The sequence below is a fragment of the Salmo salar genome, chromosome 03 (genome assembly GCF_965601325.2).
Source record: "Salmo salar chromosome 03, fSalSal1, whole genome shotgun sequence".
Lineage (NCBI taxonomy): Eukaryota > Metazoa > Chordata > Actinopteri > Salmoniformes > Salmonidae > Salmo > Salmo salar.
Window position 1 is genome coordinate 93,039,972 of NC_138293.1, and position 22,097 is coordinate 93,062,068.

The following is a 22,097-nucleotide window of genomic DNA, read 5'->3' on the forward strand; positions in this document are numbered from 1 at the left end:
CATGATTTATTGTTGTTATAACATGTATTTGTGGATCAATAGAACTGCTGTATTAATGTGAGGAATCTGTAAGTATCCTGTCAAATCTCATGTTGGGGAAGCAAGGTAGGTTTATGGAGTCCTGGTGAGTAGGGTATACAATGTATTTAAACATGTCAGCATCACATGTATTTCTTTAGTGTTATAGCTTTTCTGGGTGAATAAGGTTGGTAAAATATCATTGTGGTTGGGAGTAATGCCGAAAGTATGGTAAGTATAAGTGGCCTCATCTCATTGGGAACAATAGCAAGGTAAGTTGATGATGAAACTTGCATGTGTTTTGATTAAGTTGATCACACAGTCCTCAGTCACACAATTGTTAATAATGGGATTTTCTCTGAATGTAGTTTTGTAACAAACATTCTATCACAGTTGCAGAATGCAGTGTCCAGTGAGCAGCGACAATGGAATGCAGGGACTCGGAGGAACCTTGAGCCAAAGCGGTTAACCTCTAGAGGATAAAATCCCATTAACGGGATTGGTTGGACAACAACCAGTGAGATAGCACGACACAAAATTCAAAACAATAATAATCTCAAAATTAAAATTCAAGTATTATATGGCATTTTAAAGATACTCTACTCGTTAATCCAATCACATTGTCGGATTTCAAAAAGGCTTTACGGTGAAAGCAAAACATTAGATTATTTTAGCATAGCACATTAGCAAAAAAAAAAAAAGCAATTTTCCAAGCACGGATAGCCGTCACAAAACCAGATATACAGCTAAGATTAAGCACTAACCTTTGACAATCTTCATCAGATGACACTCCTAGGACATCATGTTAGACAATACATGCACTTGTTCGATCAAGTTTATATTTATATCCAAAAACCCAATTTTTACATTGGCGCGTGACGTTCAGAAAATGTTTTCTCCCCATAACCCCCGGTGAATAGGCACATACATTTACAGAAGAACTCATAAAAGTTGACAGAATTTATAACAATTATTTAAAGAATTAGAGATAATCTACTCCTTTATGCAACCACTTTGTCAGATTTCAAAATAACTTTACGGAAAAAGCACATTGTTCAATATTCTGAGTACAGAACTTAGCCTTCAATGCTAAGATATACAGTTAGCCTACAACCACGACGTCGACAAATCTCTAAAAATATGTTCGAAATATTTACTTACCTTTGCTGATCTTCGGCGGAATGCACTCGGATGGGCACCCACTTCCACAAGAAATGTTCATTTGTTCTGCAAAGTCCATCATTTATGTCCAAATACGTCCGTTTTGTTGACCCATCCAGAACACTTTACAATGCCATGTGGCGTGGACGCAAATCCATAGACGAAATGTTCAAAGTTCCATTACCGTTTGTAGAAACAGATGTTTATAATCAATCCTTTAGGGTAATTTTTTTACGTAAAATTGCGATAATTTTACAACCGGGCAATAGGTATTCATCCCAGAAGAAAAATAAAAATCAACGAAGTCACGTGCATGCGCGTCATAAGACACCTGTCCTCAGACTGGCCAGTGATTGACAAAGCCATAATTTTCTGCCCAGTAACAGGTGACGGATAAAACCAGTTCCTAAAGATTGTTGACAGCCAATGGAAGAGTTAGGAGGTGCAATGTAAATCCTATGTCACTGTAGTTTTTCAAGGGATTCAAAAGAAAAACTACATTTCTAATTTCCCCCACTTCCTGATTCAATTTTTCTCAGGTTTTTTGCCTGCCATATGAGTTCTGTTATACTCACAGACACCATTCAAACAGTTTTAGAAACTTCAGAGTGTTTTGTATCCAAATCTATTAATAATGTGCATATTCTATTTTCTGGGCCAGAGTAGTAACCTGTTTAAATTGGGTACGTTTTTCATCCAGCCGTGAAAATACTGCCCCCTAGCCCCAACAGGTTTTAAACAGCATTGACTTTACACACCATAAGGCCAGTGACCAATATGCAGAAAAACGTCCAGAATGTCCACCCCTGCCTCCCACTCCTGCATTCCACTCACAGGAGGAATTGAATGGGAGCCTGAGACACCTGAATCTGCCTGTGGGGAGTCTGCTCTATAAGTGTGTTAATGCTGAACCGACAACAATACCACAGCCAGTAGCATCCCAGCTAAAATTGGACTGAAAGGAATATTTATTTATGGCTGTATCATTTTAATGTATTTGAACTGATGTGTGTCTCTTCTGTTCAATGCTTTCTAACTCCATATAATAACTTAATATAGATTCTCTACTCTTTCCCAGCCACATGGAGAGCATGTCAATTACAACTGCCGGAAATGCTTGTTCTTCTACTATGAATTTGTGAAACTTGACCCAACCCTGTCGACTGCTTTGGAACAGATCCCAAAGGAGCAGAATGCCTCACACTTGTGTCATGACTCAATGAAGCTTTAAGTTACTGCAAGCTCAGCCAAGAAGGTCCCTGTCAGGGAATCCACCAACCCTGATAAGTTTCTCCAGGAGCATCTGTATCCCAGGTTCTGAGGGAAAGCAGCCACACCCTACGGGAAAGATAATGAGCTGATGGCATCCCAGCCCAGTGGTGTAAAGATAAGATGGAGTGAAGTTGCAGAGGGGATGGAGGACGGAGGGATGTGGAGTGGAAAGAGGGATCCTTGGAGACAAGAAGCAGTGACAGAAAGGAAAAGATGAGTCGTTCCACAAAGAGTTTCCTTTGATATTTTAAGGTGAAATTGTGCACCAATATTGAATTTTAAAAGCCTGTTATATTAAATGAAGTGCCCTTTCATATAAACCACATGGAAAATTCAATAAATCTGATTTTTTATCTGAATACAAACGTGCTAAACTGCCAAAATGCAGCACTTTGACATGTCCCTCTGAGTTTTTAACACACTTAATCCACAAATGTCTCTAAGTTTCAACATCGATGTAAAACCTTAGTTATTGTGTTGCTTCGACAAAGAACTGACTAGGTATCCCCCTTTCCCTTAATTATTTATGTGATTAGTGATTCATTTATGTCTGTCCCCCATTTTAAGGTCAACTCAGTGACCTGCCCCTGCTCCCCCTCCTTGGTGCTAGAAGGTGCCAGGCTCTCCAGCATTAGTCACTCCTGCCACCATCATTACACACACCTGCCTTTCCACTGTCACGTGCATCAGCGATTATTGGACTCATCTGGACTCAATCACCTCTGTCATTACCTCCCCTATATCTGTCTGGTTCCCCGCTCTATTCCCTGCTGCAGCATTAATTGTCGTATGCCCTTGTTTACCCGTGTGCTGATGCTGTTTTGTTACCTGGCTGTTCCTTATTAAATGTCAACTCCCCGTACCTGCTTCTCATCTCCAGCGTCGGTCCTTACAGTGAGCTGAACTCTTGTTTTAAAGGTAGACTCAGCGATATGATGTAGATACAGAAAGTAAACAGCTTAGTGGGTCAATTCTCACAACAACTAAGAGCGTTGAAGCGCAAATCTCAACCTCTCCGCTCTTTTGATGGCCTAGCTACCACGCTGTACACAGTGTGAAGTGTACCCGTGCACATGCGCAGATACTGTGTGAGGGTGAAGTGTTACATCTCGCTCATCTCAATATCTCTGGTGCTGCTCATGGCAACATAATTTTTGCTGAGTCTACCTTTAATTAATATGGGGAAACTATTCCTTTTTAAATAGTTTTTTCAAAAGAAACATTAAACATCGAATAGTAAAATCATATTGCAAAAGCAAGTGAGCTGGTTCTACTCTTCTTGGAAATGTTGTGGTGTTTTGTGGTGGAAAGCTGAGCAGATTAAGAATAATGTAGATAGGATATAAATGTTTTTACAAGAAATACAACATTTTGAAGTTTGCATTCAATTCCTACTCCCTTTTGCACACAACAAGCTTCCATTCCCCACTGTCACGAGGGGATTCATGGCTTATTTAAGAAGAAATCATCAACCCTGTAACTTTATTTGGCACATATTTGGCATTTGTTATAGTCATTTCTTTATTTAACCTCTTGAGATGGGAAAACACGTTGTTTTATGAAGGCGAATATGTGCTATTTATGACAAAATCTAAGAAATGTTTTACCAAGTTACACTTTTCAATAGGCACCGAATTGATGGAACAACCTAGATGCTAGCCGGAGAGAGAGGGAGAAGCATTCAAGTATTTCAGACTAGAACGCTGGCCTCTATTTTACCTTAGGATGCAGGAATGCAAGGCCAATGTTTAGAGAGTTTGAAGCTGCCATTATTTCATGGTTTAAACTGTTCTCTAGTATTAACATTAGATGTTGGACTCAGTACCCTTTCAGCATTAATAACAACTGTATAGGTCTGGCCTTCACTTAGTCTTTCAGCATTAAACTATGACCTTGTAAGATTCAACTCAATATTAGGAAGGTGTTCTTAATGTTTTGTACACTCAGTGTAGCGCGGCGTCATGCTACAGTGTTTCACATTCTGCATCAGTGATCAGAATAGAGGCTGCAGTTCTGTCAACGTCCAGCAGAGGAGGACAAAGTACCACCAATAATGACTCAGGATATACCTGCTTCACAGCAGGCACAGTTTGGCGCTTGTCAGACCACTGGTTTCAGTCCCACCCAAAGACCAGCTGATAGTTTCATATCTACTATCTCTAGTTATCAGAATCATTCACCAGGGACGTGTTCTAGCTCTGACACTGAGTTACAGGCAGTGATGTGTTGTTCCCTTTCTCCCCCAGTACACACCTGCTTCCCCTCCTCCTCCCCTCCTCCTCTCCTTATTTATAGCTTCATGTAAATTAAGAGGTTCTTCTATCTCCTCTCAGAGCTGTGTGGGGAGAGAGGACTGAAACTGAGAATATGTCCCTAATTGCACTCTATGCCCTTTACAGTGCACTACTTTTGACAAAGGCTCATTGGGCTCTGGTCAACAGTAGTGCACTATAAACGGAGTAGGGAGACATTTGGGACTCATATTGAGTACCTCATCATTATGTTGGTCCTGTGAAGAACTAGTATAGGATATTAAACTCCAGTTATGGTTTGATGGAGGTAGGAGATTAGATACCACATCATTATGTTGGTCCTGTGTAGAACTAGTATCGGATAGTAAACTCTAGTTACGGTTTGATGGAGGTAGAATATGATTCAGTGATGAAGACAGGATCTCATGTAGAGCAAAGAGAGTAGCTGGTGATTGGTTAACTGTAGAGGTCCCTCCCTCTAGTCCTCCCTGTCTGTCTCCTTATAGGTGAGTCCTGCAGCCTCTCCTCTCCTCACACTCCAACACTGCTCATCTCTCAACTGGACAGTAAGGGCAATTCACACCACAGACTGACAACATGCTGGGGACACTCTGCACTCTCATCACTGCTATAACATGTAAGGAATTTACTGTTTGTTCAATCTGAATCTAAAAACAATGCCTTGAAGTTTTACATTCATGTAATGATAAATTGTCTTAATAAATTGTGTGTTTAATTCCCACAGATGTCAGTTGCCAGAAAGCAGTGATACAGACACCTTCAGTACTGACTGTCAGTACAAAGGGAACTGTCACTTTTCACTGTGACATCACCAAAGATGAAGGCAATTATGTAATCTGGTATAAACAGGTTCCAGGAGGAGGTCCTCAGTATGTGTTAAAGTTTTACCGTACTCATCCCTCTCCTGATCAATATGGATCTGGTTTCTCCTCTGATCGTTTCACATCTAAAGCCACGTCTGATAAGGATTATCAGTTTATAATCAGTAATGTGGAGGAGACAGACTCAGCAGTATATTACTGTAAGACCTGGGACAGCTCTGTTAAAGAATACGTATCACAGTGATATACACCATGACAAAAACCTCCTCAACAAACACACTCACTTCTGCTTTCAGATGTTCTGAATATAGACACTAACTGAATGTCAAGTCATCCTGAACCAGTGTGTCTGCAGTATGAGAACATGACATGCTTGTGTTTTACACAAAACCTTTCACACATTTAGTAGAATGTTGTCATTAATAATTACACCTAGTTGTCACAAACCATGACAGATAAAGTGATATTCCAGATGGTTCCGTCCTAACAGAAGACTCCATGTATCAGATAACCTCCATGATAGTCAGTCCCCTGGTTTACAGTAGAGACATATTACATCAACAGTCATTTAGTGATATACTGTTAGTTCAGAACCCCACCATCCAGATAATATTATTAGAATATACATATGATGACATGCTGATTTTAGGGAAACTTACCAACATAACTCACATGAAACTAAATACTTCTCTTTTCAGTGTAACCAAAATGATCTCAAATGGTTTTTGTTCGTCCAATATAAAATATATAGATATTTTTGATAGTTTAATAGTTCGTCATTTAAATTCATCAGAAGTCCATCTTCTCAGAAGCTGATAGGCTGAGATATAGAGGCCCCTCCCTCTGGTCCTCCCTGGCTTGGTGATAGGTTAACTGTAGAGGCCCCTCCCTCTGGTCCTCCCTGTCTGTCTCCTTATAGGTGGGTCCTGCAGCCTCTCCTCTCCTCACACTCCAACCCTGCTCATCTCTCAGCTGGACAGTAAGGGCCATTCACACCACACACTGACAACATGCTGGGGACACTCTGCACTCTCATCACTGCTCTAACATGTAAGGAGTCTGACTTCCTGGAGGTTTAACTTCCTGGTTTATTAATAATGAGTCTGTATGTTTCTCTTTATTACATGTCATCTTCTTATTTCCCAGGTGTCAGTGGTGTGACTGTGGTGACACAGAAGCCTCCTGTTGTGACAGTGAGGAAAGGAGAGACGGCCACTATGGACTGTAACCTGGGGACTGTTGATAATAGTGCTCATTGGTATAAACAGGTTCCAGGAGGAGTTCCTCAGTATGTTTTACAGTGGTACTACTATAATTGGACCTCTGTAATATATGGTTCTGGTTTCTCCTCTCCTAAATTCACATCTAATCATCAGTCTATATCAGATTATAGTTTGATTATTAATAATACGGAGGAGGAAGACTCAGCAGTGTATTACTGTAAGACAAATGACTACTCTGTTAACGAGTGGGCTTCACAGTGATATACACTATGACAAAAACCTCCTCACCAAATACGCTCACTTCTACAGAGGGGCAGAGGGGGGAACTCTAAGAAACAGCAGTTGATCAGTGATTATTATAACAATATATACATGTCACAATGGAAGAACCATCCATCCCTACATGTCAACAAGATTATAAGACAATTGTGAAAAGAGATTTAGCCATTCTTGATGTAATCCTCATCATCATATCATCATCAAGTGAAGACTGCATCAAATGGATAGTGCTTCAATTCATGGATTGAAAAGGACCAGACACCAAAAGCAAAATATGATGCTATACTATATACTGTTAATTCATAGAGAGAAACTCTAGAAAAGCCTGAGATGTTTGTAGAGAGAGTGAAGCTCTGTCTGAATGGGATATTTCAGTTCCTGTCTGTCCTCTCAGTAGAGAGAGTGAAGCTCTGTCTGAATGGGATGTTTCAGTTCCTGTCCTCTCAGTAGAGAGAGTGAAGCTTTGTCTGAATGGGATGTTTCAGTTCCTGTCCTCTCAGTAGAGAGAATGAAGCTCTGTCTGAATGGGATGTTTCAGTTCGTGTCCTCTCAGTAGAGAGAGTGAAGCTATGTCTGAATGGGATGTTCCAGTTCCTGTCCTCTCAGTAGAGAGAGTGAAGCTCTGTCTGAATGGGATGTTCAGCTCCTGTCCTCTCAGTAGAGAGAGTGAAGCTCTGTCTGAATGGGATGTTTCAGTTCCTGTCCTCTCAGTAGAGAGAGTGAAGCTCTGTCTGAATGGGATGTTTCAGTTCCTGTCTGTCCTCTCAGTAGAGAGAGTGAAGCTCTGTCTGAATGGGATGTTTCAGTTCCTGTCCTCTCAGTAGAGAGAGCGAAGCTCTGTCTGAATGGGATGTTTCAGTTCCTGTCCTCTCAGTAGAGAGAGTGGAGCTCTGTCTGAATGGGATGTTTCAGTTCCTGTCCTCTCAGTAGAGAGAGTGAAGCTCTGTCTGAATGGGATGCTTCAGTTCCTGTCCTCTCAGAAGTGAGAGCGAAGCTCTGTCTGAATGGGATGTTTCAGTTTCTGTCCTCTCACAAGTGAGGGTGAAGCTCTGTCTGAATGGGATGTTTCCATTCCTGTCCTCTCAGTAGAGAGAGTGAAGCTCTGTCTGAATGGGATGTTTCAGTTCCTGTCCTCTCAGTAGAGAGAGTGAAGCTCTGTCTGAATGGGATGTTTCAGTTCCTGTCCTTTCAGTAGAGAGATTGAGGAGGTTTTTGTACTGCTGTGTATACAAACTGAATAAACTGGTATTCGGACCAGGATCCAAGCTCATTGTCACTGGTGAGTACCCTTTAATATATAGAATATGTTTTGTTTCTTATCTAAGGTTGGTCAGATATATATATTTTTTCATGTTTATTTAATAAAATGTCATTTATATTTACTGATTTAATATTTTTCACCTGCTTTAATCTTGTCTCGTATGTTGTTTGTAAATGATTTATGAAACAGTTTGATGACGGTGTGAATGTCTCTGGTTGGTCAGCTCTGTTCATGTTTAATCATGAATATCTTGTGTTTCTGTTGTCTATATAACTCAATGTAAAGGAGATATTTCATCTCAAAGTGTTTAATCATGAATATCTTGTGTTTCTGTTGTCTATATAACTCAATGTAAAGGAGATATTTCATCTCAAAGTGTTTAATCATGAATATCTTGTGTTCTGTTGTCTATATAACTCAATGTAAAGGAGATATTTCATCTCAAAGTGTTTTATCATGAATATCTTGTGTTTCTGTTGTCTATATAAATCAATGTAAAGGAGATATTTCATCTCAAAGTGTTTAATCATGAATATCTTGTGTTCTGTTGTCTATATAAATCAATGTAAAGGAGATATTTCATCTCAAAGTGTTTTATCATGAATATCTTGTGTTCTGTTGTCTATATAACTCAATGTAAAGGAGATATTTCATCTCCAGAAATTTTATCCAGCTCAATTTCTTAGACAAATATATATATTTTTTATCCAATTTGCTTGTGAATTATTTGTATTTTATATTTAAAATGTCCACATTGTGTTCAGCTTTTAGCATTTTAGTCTTCCAGAACTGTGATGTAATATTATAAATAATGTTTCCAGAAATTGCTCTGTCTCTCATTTTAACACCTTAACACTGTATGATTCCTTCTATCAATATCATTGTAAACATCATGAAGAGCAGTTCTCTATTTAATTGCTCTTAATGCAGAGTGTATTGGTAATGATACCCACATGTACTGAAATCTAAACTGTTATCAGTTGTGTTTTCTTCTCATCCCATCCGTTGACTACTTTCTACAGATGGAGATCTGGCTACACCTGCTGTGACCCTGTTCCCTCCATCCACTGAAGACCTCAAGTCCAGCAGAGCAACACTGGTGTGTCTGGCTAGTAACCTGTCTCAGAGGTCCAAGGGGTTAGCAGATGTCAGCTGGATGTCTAGCGGTGAATCAGTGACAGAAGATGTTTCTACCAGCCCTGCTGAGCAGCAACCAGACAAAACCTTCAAGATCAGCAGCTATCTGACCATTCAGACCGCAGAGTGGGACAAGGATGTGGTGTTCACATGTAAAGTGTCGTTGGGTTAAAGATAAAATGTTGTTGGGTTCAGATTAAATCTCTTGAGATGCCCCATCTCATCCAAATGAATTATATTAAATTCCATAGATATTTATTCAAACTATACAAGATACCTGACATCTCTTCTTATCTACATTAAATCAGTGTAACCAAACCAGAAACCACCACAGACAGACAGTCTACAGACCGACCCAGTGTCCCCACAGAGACCAACAGAACCATGAATAACCTGGGCACCATCCGAGCCACCTGTCCTCGCTCCCCAACCAAGGGCCCCTCCAAGTTCAAACAGAGTTACACTCTCCAGTTTAAAAGCATGCCCAGAGGGGGGTCATTGGATGAGTCACTATTCATTTGATTTAGTTCTACAAATAAAGATAACTAAACATTTCCAAATGTATTTCAAATTTTATCTCTGATTTAATTATATTTTTTACATATATATTTTTTATATTGTATTGTTTAAGGTCAGTGACGGTGGTAAGGTAGAGAGGGAGACAGAGAGTGGGGGCTGAGGCAAGATTAGTAACCTCATGTCCAGTGGGTCTGTGTGTGATCTGGAGTCAGCAGTGTTACAACTACACATGACTCCAGCACTATTCTAGTCAGCAGTGTTACCACTACATCTGACTCCAGCACTATTCTGGTCAGCAGTGTTACAACTACACATGACGCCAGCACTATTCTAGTCAGCAGTGTTACCACTAGATCTGACTCCAGCACTATTCTAGTCAGCAGTGTTACCACTAGATCTGACTCCAGCACTATTCTAGTCAGCAGTGTTACCACTACACCTGACTCCACCACTATTCTAGTCAGCAGTGTTACCACTAGACCTGACTCCAGCACTATTCTAGTCAGCAATGTTACCTCTAGACCTGACTCCAGCACTATTCATTTGATTTCTATACAAGGTAATTCAGTGGTACTCAATGCTTTTGTGGGTAGAGAACAGAGGAGGCTGGTGGGTGAAGATATAGGAGTACAGGCTTATTCTAAATGCTGAAATGTAATGGACTACAATGAGCTGATCCTCTGATATCTTTGCCCACTAGCCACCACTGGTGGAGAAATAATGATTAGAACATACAGTGTGATACAATTCATGTTCAGACATACAACCTCAACAGTGACAACATTTAGATAGTTTACAGTTGATGATATGGTTGTCCTAATAATGTTCTATAATAACAAAGTGATGTTGATTGTTTTCCTCAGGTTTGGAAATGATATTCCAGGGATGGATGGTCTTGGTACTGGTAAGATCTCTCTGTTGGCAGACACATTCTAGACTATTACAGCTTCCTGTCTTTAACAACAATACAAGAAGGGACTCACATGTTAAATAGATTCAACTTGTTTCCAACGTAGTCCCCGATGGAATTTCATGTTGAATTCCTAACTGAATCTTACCTGAATCCTAACTGATTCCTAACTGAATCTTAACTGAATCTTACCTGAATCCTAACTGAACACTGCTCTGTTGCACTATTACAACACCCACAATCTTCTCTGTCTGTCGTCAGCTACAATTACAGAGGGATTTACAGAGGGAGTCTGTGATCTAGTTGCAACTGGATCAATCACAGCAGAATTTGGACTGATCAGAGTCAAACAACAACAATATATTTTGGAGGCTGCCTGACTTTGGTTTGTATTGTTGTGGTCTCCTGAATCCAAAGTGGACACGTTCCATCTCTGATATCATGGTAGACATGTTTGGTGTCTCTACTGTACTTCACATTAGTCTGTTTGCCAACTATATTGTCTTGTTCGACTAACACACTAGCCAGTACATTGTAGTGTTCCACTAACCAGTACATTGTAGTGTTCCACTAACACACTAGCCAGTACATTGTAGTGTTCCACTAACCAGTACATTGTAGTGTTCCACTAACACACTAGCCAGTACATTGTAGTGTTCCACTAACACACTAGCCAGTACATTGTAGTGTTCCACTAACACACTAGCCAGTACATTGTAGTGTTCCACTAACACACTAGCCAATACATTGTAGTGTTCCACTAACACACTAGCCAGTACATTGTAGTGTTCCACTAACACACTAGCCAGTACATTGTAGTGTTCCACTAACACACTAGCCAGTACATTGTAGTGTTCCACTAACACACTAGCCAATACAGTGTAGTGTTTCACTAACACACTAGCCAGTACATTGTAATGTTCCACTAACACACTAGCCAGTACATTGTAGTGTTTCACTAACACACTAGCCAGTACATTGTAGTGTTCCACTAACACACTAGCCAGTACATTGTAGTGTTTCACTAACACACTAGCCAGTACATTGTAATGTTCCACTAACACACTAGCCAGTACATTGTAGTGTTTCACTAACACACTAGCCAGTACATTGTAGTGTTCCACTAACACACTAGCCAGTTCATTGTAATGTTCCACTAACACACTAGCCAGTACATTGTAGTGTTCCACTAACACACTAACCAGTACATTGTAGTATTCACTAACACACTAGCCAGTACATTGTAGTCTTCCACTAACACACTAGCCAGGACATTTACTGTGCAATCATCATAATGCATTTCCATGGTTACAGTTTTTGTCCATCAGCACATACTGATAATAAGAGTCCAGCTAGCATTATGGATGTTATCTTGTAGCTTTTGTGAGCGGACCAAGTCATTTGGTGTCACTCTAAAGCGGAAAGGTGGAATAAATGAGTCAAGAGTAGGTTTTCTTGATTGAACACAGTTCTCTATTGAGGGATTTCTGACAATACAAACACTCCAACACAGTCAATGAGAATCTCCAAAGGAACAACATACATCTTCTTCTTTAGATGACACAGGATCACATTACGATTATCTTTAAACTATAACAACAATCACATATTCGTCACCGTCTTAATGGATCTTCTTGGATAGCACCTCTCTCTCCGTAGCCATTCTCCAGAGATAGTTTATCTTCCTCCCTTCTTGCTGGTTCCATCCTCTCTCTTGTAGGGGAAAGAGAATATGTCATTAGTACCGTCAGCTGTGCTTAATTGCCTCTGGTTACCTTGGCTCACATGCTTCCTACTTATAAAGAGAAATCGGTCTCTCTGCTTCGCCTTCACCCTGAGCTAGTACGGCCCCAAGCCCCGTATCCGAGGCGTCTACCTGTACAATGAACTCTTGTGAGAAGTCCGGAGCCTGTAGGACGGGATCAGAACACAGGCCCTCTTTTAGCAATTGAAAGGCATCTTCCACCTCATCTTTCCACTCTACCCGGTTTGGCAAGTTTTTCTTGATGAGGTTTGTGAAGGGGTTGGCAATGTTTGCATATCCAGGGATAAAACGGCGATAATATCCCATTATCCCTAAGGCCCGAACGTCCCGCTTGGTCTGGGGTCGAGGCCAGTCCCGAATTGCCCTGGTCTTCTCTGCCTGTGGGCGTATTTTCCCATTCCCCACTGTGTACCCCAGGTATTCCGCTTCGGACAGACCCAGGCAGCATTTTTTTGGATTGGCCATCAACCCTGTGGCTTCCAGACTCATGAGCACCGCCCGTAGTTGTAGGAGGTGACTATCCCAGTCCTTGCTGTGGATGACCACATCGTCTATGTACGCCGCTGCGTACTCTTGATGGGGCCGTAGAATGGCATCCATGAGGCGTTGGAAAGTTGCAGCAGCACCATGCAGTCCGAAGGGCATCCTCACATACTGAAAAAGCCCCTCCGGTGTGGCGAAGGCGGTCTTTGGGCGGTCCTCTGGAGCCACCGGCACTTGCCAATATCCCTTCGTCAAATCCAGGGTGTTGATGAACTTGGCCTTTCCTAAGCGCTCCAAGAGTTCATCCACGCAGGGCATGGGATACGCGTCGAATGTAGAGATTGCATTCATGCTCCTAAAGTCGTTGCAGAGTCTCATACTACCATCGGGTTTGGGGACCAGGACTATGGGACTGGACCACTCACTCGTCGATGGCTCGATCACACCCATCCTCAGCATCTCCCTTACCTCGTTCTTGGCGATGACTCGGCGGGCCTCAGGAATCCTGTAAGGACGGATATGCACCTTCTTGCCGGGTTCAGTGTGGATATGGTGGAACAAGACATCTGTTTGTCCTGGGAATGGAGAGAATACCCGGCCGAAGTTCATAATCAGCTTGTCTAGCTGTCTCAACTGTTCCGGCAGGAGAGTTTGGCCATGGCGCACCTGTGGTAGAACCTCCTCTTTCCCTTGGCCCTCCATGGCCATCAAAGCCACCTACTTCTTCAACAGGTTTATGTGATAGAGTTGGACCTTCTTCCTCCTGTCGGGTTGTTTGATGAGGTAATTGACCGGTGAGACCCTTTTCATTACCTCGTAGGGCCCCCTCTGCTGCGCCAGCAAACGGTGTTCAGCTGTGGGCACGAGCACCATCACTTTCTCTCCCACGGAGAACTCACGGGATGTCGCGGACTTATCGTAGGCCCGGCCTTGGGTCCTTTGCGCCTTCTCCATATGCTCCTTTACTATGGGCCACACTGCCGACAGGCGGTCTCTCATCAGGGTAAAATGTTCTATTGTGGATCGAAAATGGGCATGATTGGGTCTCCCAGGTCTCCTTGGCTAAATCGAGGAACCCTCAACAGGGTCTGCCGTAGAGCAATTCAAACGGGGAGAATCCAGTGGACGCCTGGGGTACTTCTCGCAGGGCAAACATTAAGTGTGGGAGAAGCATGTCCCAGTTTTTCCCGTCTCTGGACACCACTCTTTTCAACATGCTTTTAATCGTTTTGTTCAAGCGTTCGCACAACTCGTCTGTTTGAGGGTGGAATATGCTTGTACGTATCTGTTGAACCTGATATAACCGACACAAGTCCTTCATCAACCGGGACATGAATGGGGTTCCCTGATCAGTTAGGATCGTCTTGGGAAGGCCTACCCGAGAGAATATCATGAACAATTCCTTGGCAATTCCCTTGGACGACATGTTACGCAGGGGTATGGCCTCTGGGAACTTGGTAGCGTAATCTACAACCACTAGGATGTACTCGTGTCCTCTGGCAGATTTAGGGAGGGGTCCCACGAGGTCCATAGCTATGCGTTCAAAGGGGGTCTCTATGACGGGGAGAGGAATCAAAGGGTTACGTAGTTGTGGCCGTGGAGCTGTACGCTGACATTGATCACACGTCCTACAATACCTGGCCACATCCCGGGTGACACGGGGTCAATAGAATCTCTGCATGATTCTGTCGATAGTCTTGTCCCGTGCCAGGTGTCCTCCTAGGACGTGGGAATGGGCTAACTGTAGGACTGTATCCCTGTATGGTCTTGGCACCATTAGTAATTCCTGGATTTCCCCCCTTCGTTGCACGACCCAATATAAGAGACCCTGCCTGATTGCATAGTAAAGAAGAGGGGGCTCACCTGATCCGTCGACGTTCCTCCCGTCGATAAACTTCACCTTCCTCATGGCCTCCCTTAGGTCTGGGTTTCTATGCTGCGAGGTGCCGAACTGTCCCTTTAATTCCTGGGGCAGGTCGACCTCGGTAGAGGGGTGTGGAGGTTGTTCCCCATCCCCTCCAGGGGTGACCGAGGAGAATCCTTTCCAGGTTCCCTCCTCGGATGGGGCTTCAAATATATCTCTTAGCGCCTGGTTGCTCCTTCGTGTATAACCCGTCGCAGGTGTCTTCATCGGTGGTTTCCTGGAATATCTGTCGTAAACGTTGGGTCTCTATTTCTTCCTCTGCTCCAGAGGACAAGGACGAGGCTACGTCTCCTTGTAGGACTACTACCTCGGGCTTGGATTTGTTTTTTTCTTCTTTCCTGTCCCCCTTCTTCCCATGCATAACGTAATCTGCCGCAGCTCTTTATATAGAGGACAGTCTCTCCCGATCAATAATGGCACCTTCAGCTGGGGTACTTTCCCTGCCCTGACTGTACACCTTCCTTTCGGAGTGAAAATAGACAGATTCACGGTGGGGTAATAGTGGGTGTCTCCATGGATACATGACATGGCTACTTTGTCTGGTAGCAGTGTTGCTGAGGTCACCATCCGCTCCTCTACTAACGTAACCATACTTCCCAAGTCGAGAATGTCTACCACATCTTGTCCTTCTACTCGAACCGGAATCTCTGGGGCTGGGGCTATTTCTGCTAACCAACAGTGTTGATCCTGCCCTCTCGAACCGGGATGTGTGGGGATGGGCAGCGATGACTCCGTGACCATGACTCATCCTTGCTAGGACATTGTGGGGCATAATGGTCTGGAGACTGACATTTATAACACCGACCCTGCTGTGTGGGGGATGACTTCTCCCACCTCCGGAGGGGGTTTGGAGGTTTCGGTGGCGGACGTGCCGGGGCGAGTCGTGGTACGAGATTTGCAGAATCCTTCCGTTCCTTTTTGTCCCCTTTTAACAACTCCTCTGTAGATCGGTATGTTTCCACCGCCTGGGCTATGTCGTCGGCTGACAACGGGTTGGTTTGACCCACAACCCTTTTTAAGTCACTGGGTAATTCCCTAAATATCTTGTCCACAACGAGGGCCTCTATTACATGTCCTACTCCCTTTCCGGGTTCCAGCCACTGTTTCATCAGTCGTATTAGAGTGAAGATCTGGGCACGGATGGTTTGGTCAGCCATATAGGTCCACTGATGGAACTTTACAGCTCTATCTCTGGCAGTCAGCTGGTACCGGGACAGGATCTTGGTTTTTAGTCGCCCATAGTCCGCAGGTCAAAATAGGCTTCCTGGGCCACCCCGGTCAAAAGAGGGGCTAATGCGCTCACCCATTCTGTGGGCGGCCACTCTTCCAAGGTGGCCGTCCTTTCGAAGGTCATGAGGAAGGACTCGATATCATCCTCCTTGGAGAGACGAGGTAAGTTGGCGTGAGCAGCCGCTCTAGGCTTCACTCTAGGTTCTTCTCACCCACTCAGCTGTCGTTGCAGGAGTTCAATGGTTGTCTGCTGTGCTGTGATCAACTGTTGTAGTAGGGCGCTGTCCATCGTTCTTGAATGGTTCCTCTGTGTCTACTGGAAGAATCTTGATTTACTCACTTATCCTTGTGTCACTCGTCCACCTAGTGCCCACATTCTCCACCAATGTGAGCGGACCAAGTCATTTGGTGTCACTCTAAAGCGGAAAGGTGAAATAAACGAGTCAAGAGTAGGTTTTCTTAATTGAACACAGTTCTCTATTGAGGGATTTCTGACAATACAATACAGAATCTCCAAAGGAACAACATACATCTTCTTCTTTAGATGACACAGGATCACATTACGATTATCTTTAAACTATAACAACAATCACATATTCGTCACCGTCTTAAATGGATCTTCTTGGATAGCACCTCTCTCTCCGTAGCCATTCTCCAGAGATAGTTTATCTTCCCCTTCTTACGGGTTCCATCCTCTCTCTTGTAGGGGAAAGAGAATATGTCATTAGTACCGTCAGCTGTGCTTAATTGCCTCTGGTTACCTTGTCTCACATGCCTTGTTGGGCTACTATCCGTGAGCCCAGCCTGCCCTCTGGTGGTCCTTCCACACTTTACTCCACTAGATGCTATTATCTTGTAGCTTTACTCCACTATATGTTATTATCTTGTAGCTTTACTCCACTAAATGTTATTATCTTGTAGCTTTACTCCACTAGATGTTATTATCTTGTAGCTTTACACCACTAGATGTTATTATTTTGTAACTTTACTCCACTATATATTATTATCTTGTAGCTTTACTCCACTATATATTATTATCTTGTATCTTTACTTCACTATAGGTTATCTTGTATCTTTACTCCACTATATGTTATTATCTTGTAGCTTTACTCCACTAGATGTTATTATCCTGTAGCTTTACTCCACTAGATGTTATTAACAACTAGTGGAGTAAAGCTACAATTTAACATCTGGTGGAGTAAAAAGTACAATATAATAACACCTAGTGGAATAAAGTTACAGGATAATAACATCTAGTGGCGTAAGGCTACAAGATAATAACATCTAGTGGAGTAAAGCTACAAGATAATAACATCTAGTGGAGTAAAGCTACAAAATAATAACATCTAGTGGAGTAAAGCTACAATATAATAATATCTAGTGGAGTAAAGCTACAATATAATAACAACTAGTGGAGTAAAGCTACAATATAACATCTGGTTGAGTAAAGCTACAATTTAACATCTGCTGGTGTTACACTCGTCGATGGAAGGATCGGACCAAGGTGCAGCGTGGTAGCCGTACAGCTAAAATTATGCACTAACCTTTGATAATCTTCATCAGATGACACTCCTAGGACATTATGTTAGACAATACATGCATTTTTTGTTCTATCGAGTTCATATTTATATCCAAAAATAGCATTTTACATCGGCGAGTGACGTTCAGAAAATGTATCTCCCCCAAAACTGCCGGTGAATTTACAAAAATACTCATTATAAACGTTGATAAAATATTAAACTGTTATTCAAAGAATTATAGATTAACATCTCCTGAATGCAACCGCATTGACAGATTTCAAAATAACTTCACTGGGAAAGCACACTTTGCAATAATCTGAGTACTGCGCTCAGAAAAATACACTAGGCATTTTGGAGTCATCTAAATGCATAAATAACATTAGAAATATTCACTTACCTTTAATAATCTTCATCAGAAGGCACTTCCAGGAATCCCAGGTCCACAACAAATGTTGTTTTGTTCGATAAAGTTCATAATTTATGTCCAAATAACTCCATGTTGTTAGCGCGTTCAGTAAGCTACTCAAAATGTAGGACGCGCGAAGAAAGTGTCACGACGAAAAGTTAAAAAAAAAATCTATTTACGTTTGTTCAAACATGTCAAACGTTGTATAGCATCAATCTTTAGGGCCATTTTAATGTGAAACTTCAGTAATATTTCAACCGGACCATTCCTGTGTCTTGAAAAACGTTTTGGAACAGAGCTACCTCTCTCATGAATGCGCGCAAATGAAGTGATGTCATTCCCTGGGTTACCAACTTCCCAGCCTTCTCATTCGGTCTCTGTTCATCATAGACACCTTCCTCTTACATCTAGACGTTCCGCTAGCGGAACACCTGCTCCAATATCCAATGATAGGCGTGGCGCGAATTACAAATTCCTCAAAAATACAAAAACTTCAATTTTTCAAACATAAGACTATTTTACAGCATTTTAACCTCTATGGGCTAGGCGGGACGAATTCGTCCCACCTACGTAACAGCCAGTCTAATCCAGTGGCGCGATTTTTGAATCGTTTGAAATACTATTACTTCAATTTTTCAAACATATGACTATTTTACAGCTATTTAAAGACAAGACTCTCGTTTATCTAACCACACTGTCCGATTTCAAAAAGGCTTTACAACGAAAGCAAAACATTAGATTATGTCAGGAGAGTGCCCAGCCAGAAATAATCAGACACCCATTTTTCAAGCTAGCATACAATGTCACATAAACCCAAAGCCACAGCTAAATGCAGCACTAACCTTTTATGATCTTCATCAGATGACACACCTAGGACATTATGTTATACAATACATGCATGTCTGTTCAATCAAGTTCATATTTATATCAAAAAACAGCTTTTTACATTAGCATGTGACGTTCAGAACTAGCATACCCCCCGCAAACTTCCGGTGAATTTACTAACAATTTTACTAAATTACTCACGATAAACGTTCACAAAAAGCATAACAATTATTTTAAGAATTATAGATACTTTACTCCTCTATGCACTCGATACGTCCGATTTTAAAATAGCTTTTCGGATGAAGCACATTTTGCAATATTCTAAGTACATAGCCCAGCCATCAAGGGCTAGCTATTTAGACACCCAGCACATTTAGCCTTCACCAATATCAGATTTATAATTATAAAAGTTTGATTACCTTTTGTTGTCTTCGTCAGAATGCACTCCCAGGACTTCTACTTCAATAAAAAATGTAGGTTTGGTCCCAAATAATCCATCTTTATATCCAAATAGCGTCGTTTTGTTCGTGCGTTCTAGACACTATCAGAATGGTAATCCACGGTCGTGCGCATGGCGCAGAACGTGACAAAAAAATTCTAAATATTCCATTACCGTACTTCGAAGCATGTCAACAGCTGTTTAAAATCAATTTTTATGCCATTTATCTCGTAGAAAAGCGATAATATTCCGACCGGGAATCTGCAATAAGCTAAACAGCCTAATGAATATACTCCACGGGGGCTAATCGCGCACGCGCCTCATTCAATGGTCCTCTGATCGGCCACTTGGATAAGGTGATAATCTGTTTCAGCCTGAGGCTGCCTCGTCATCCTTCAGGATTTTCCCGGCTTCTGAGAGCCTATTGGAGCCCTGGGAATTGTCACGTTACAGCTAAGATCCTTACTCTTCAATAAACAGATGCAAGACGCACGACTCCTTGTCAGACAGGCCACTTCCTGCATGAAACCTTGTCAGGTTTTTGCCTGCCATAGGAGTTCTGTTATACTCACAGACACCATTCAAACAGTTTTAGAAACTTTAGGGTGTTTTCTATCCAAACCTGAACAATAATATGCATATTCTAGCTTCTGAGTTGGTGTAGGAGGCAGTTAAAAATGGGCACATATTTTTTCCAAAATTCTCAATACTGCCCCCTAGCCCAAACAGGTTAAAGACAAGACTCTCGTTTATCTAACCACACTGTCCGATTTCAAAAAGGCTTTACAGCGAAAGCAAAACATTAGATTATGTCAGCAGAGTACCCAGCCAGAAATAATCAGACACCCATTTTTCAAGCTAGCATATAATGTCACAAAAAACCAAACCACAGCTAAATGCAGCACTAACCTTTGATGATCTTCATCAGATGACACGCCTAGGACATTATGTTATACAATACATGCATGTTTTGTTCAATCAAGTTCATATTTATATCAAAAACCAGCTTTTTACATTAGCATGTGACGTTCAGAACTAGCATTCCCACCGAACACTTCCGGTGAATTTATTAAATTACTCACGATAAACGTTCACAAAAAACATAACAATTATTTTAAGAATTATAGATACAGAACTCCTTTGTGCAATCGAGGTGTCCGATTTTAAAATAGCTTTTCGGTGAAAGCACATTTTGCAATATTCTGAGTACATAGCCCAGCCATCACGGCTAGCTATTTTGACACCCACCAAGTTTAGCCCTGACCAAACTCCGATTTACTATTAGAAAAGTTTGATTACCTTTGGTGTTCTTTGTCAGAATGCACTCCCAGGACTGCAACTTCAATAACAAATGTTGGTTTGGTTCCAAATAATCCATAGTTATATCCAAATAACGGCGTTTTGTTCGTGCGTTCAAGACACTATCCGAAGTGTAAATAAGGGTCACGTGCACGACGCATTTCGTGACCAAAAATGTCTAAATATTCCATTACCATACTTCGAAGCATGTCAACAACTGTTTAAAATCAATTTTTATGCAATTTTTCTCGTAAAAAAGCGATAATATTCCGACCGTGAAAGCGTGTATACGTACAAAGAGAGAGAAAATAAAAGCATGGGATCCCCTTGTGCACAAGCCTGAGTTTCATAGTACTGTGACGGGCCACTATCCAAACGCGCTACTTTGTTTCAGCCGGAGCCTGCAAAGCCACGATTCAGCTTTTTGCCGCCTTCTGAGAGCCCATGGGAGCCGTAGGAAGTGTCACGTAACAGCAGAGATCCCCTGTATTGGATAGAGATAATCAAGAAGGCCAAGAAATGGTCAGACAGGGTACTTCCTGTACAGAATATTCTCAGGTTTTGGCCTGCCAAATGAGTTCTGTTATACTCACAGACACCATTCAAACAGTTTTAGAAACTTTGGAGTGTTTTCTATCCAAAGCTAATAATTATATGCATATTCTAGTTTCTGGGCAGGAGTAATAATCAGATTAAATCGGGGACGTTTTTTATCCGGCCGTGAAAATACTGCCCCCTAGCCATAACAGGTTAACTTCTATGGGCTTGCGTCCCACCCTAGTCAACAGCCAGTGGAATCACGTGGCGCAAAATACAAATACCTCAAAAATGCTATAACTTCAATTTCTCAAACGTATGACTATTTTACACCATTTTAAAGACAAGACTCTCGTTAATCTAACCACATTGTCTGATTTCAAAAAGGCTTTACAGCGAAAGCAAAACATTAGATTATGTCAGGAGAGTACCCTGCCAAAAATAATCACACAGCCATTTTCAAAGCAAGCATATAATGTCACAAAAACCAAAACCACAGCTAAATGCAGCACTAACCTTTGATGATCTTCATCAGATGACACTCCTAGGACATTATGTTATACAATACATGCATGTTTTGTTCAATCAAGTTCATATTTATATCAAAAACCAGCTATTTACATTAGCATGTGATGTTCAGAACTAGCATACCCACCGAAAACTTCCGGTGAATTTACTAAATTACTCATTACTCAGGTAATGAGTAATAAATTACTCAGGTTATGTAACATATCATCTTTGACAGATTTATATTTTATACATTTTATTTTGTCTTTGTTCATACAGGTAATTCTC

General features: G+C 41.7%; 1 long non-coding RNA gene across 1 annotated transcript; it reads left to right on the forward strand.

The window, feature by feature from the left end:
* Positions 1-5,790: 5,790 nt before the first annotated feature.
* Positions 5,791-9,674, forward strand: LOC145877424 (uncharacterized). Its single transcript, XR_014391721.1, has 2 exons — positions 5,791-6,595; positions 9,331-9,674. It is a non-coding gene; the product is annotated as an uncharacterized LOC145877424 (long non-coding RNA).
* Positions 9,675-22,097: the final 12,423 nt, after the last annotated feature.